Here is a 1,331-nt window from a genome sequence, read left to right on the forward strand (position 1 = left end):
TATAACAGGGCTACCAGACATGTTTAGTTGTTTTACACATAGAAATCAGAAGGTAACTAGAACGATTTTTCTTATGGCGGAATGCCCACCGATTAGAACCGTAGCTTTGGCGAATGATGAATCTTGGTATTTAAAGATAATTAACAATTTCTAATTAAATTAAATGTGGTTTTGGATGGAAATTAAGGTTTCGTGATATAACATAAATTTATTTTAAGTTTCTAAAAATCTCTATTAAAATCGCATAAAACGTACCTTTACACCGAAATTTAAAAATTAAATTAAAAAACTGTTAAATTAGGGCTGTGCGAATCGTGTTTTCGAATCGAATCATGCGTTAGAATTCAATTAGTTGATTCGATTGCTATTCGATTCAAGATTCGAAAACTAACGATTCGCAGTTCCCTATGTTAAACTAAACTTTTATTAAAACTAGGAATAATTTAACCACCTTGATGAAGCTCCATAATGGGTAGCGAACTTATTTGTATAGTTTTTTTATATATAAAACTACATTAAAAGTGGTTTAATTATTTTACTTTATATTCGTTAATTATATCTTTCTTTTCATTGTCGGCTTATGTACTATTGTTGTAAACTTTACGATTGCAATTAATTTCATATTGTCAAACAATGTCCGTATACGATTATCTCATAAGATACCTTGGATTTTATTAATGATTATTTAGAAACATTTTATCCAAAAACATTGTTTCCTATACACTTCCCACAGATCTTATTAACGATTCCTTATAATTACCTAACAGGTTTTTGTAAAGGTTCCCTTAGCTTTTCCAAAAAATCCTTAAGAAAATGTTTCCCTACAATTACTTAACAGATTTTAATCACAAATTCCATTGGTTTTCCCAAAGAGTTCTTAAGAAATTATTTCCAAATAACTACTTAAGAGACTTTATCAAACACTCCCTTAAATTTTCCAAAGAAAGCTTAGGAAATCTTTTCCCAACAATTACCTAACAGGCTTTTCTCACAAATTCCATTGGTTCCCCAAAGAGTCCCTAGTAAAATATTTCCCAACAGGTTTATATAAAAAATTTCATTGGTTTCCCCAAAGAAATCTTGAGAAAATTTTACCATAGTTGAAACTCTCAAAAACTACTTCAAGCTCGTTATAGGTTTTCCTTAAGAATTCGTGAGAAATTTTTTGTAAGGGGTAGCGGCGTACAAAATTCGAGTCGCTACCAGGCCAACATTTATAGCTTCAATAGCTGCAGTAATCATTTCCAGGCTTTCAATCCCGGGTTTTGGTAAAACCCAATGGTTTCATCAGTACAGCGTATTAATTATTTTTTAAATGAAAGGAGTGAAGC

Source organism: Leiobunum rupestre, chromosome 1, assembly GCF_980474605.1.
Source record: "Leiobunum rupestre chromosome 1, qqLeiRupe1.1.hap1, whole genome shotgun sequence".
In the NCBI taxonomy this organism is placed as follows: Eukaryota; Metazoa; Arthropoda; class Arachnida; order Opiliones; family Sclerosomatidae; genus Leiobunum; species Leiobunum rupestre.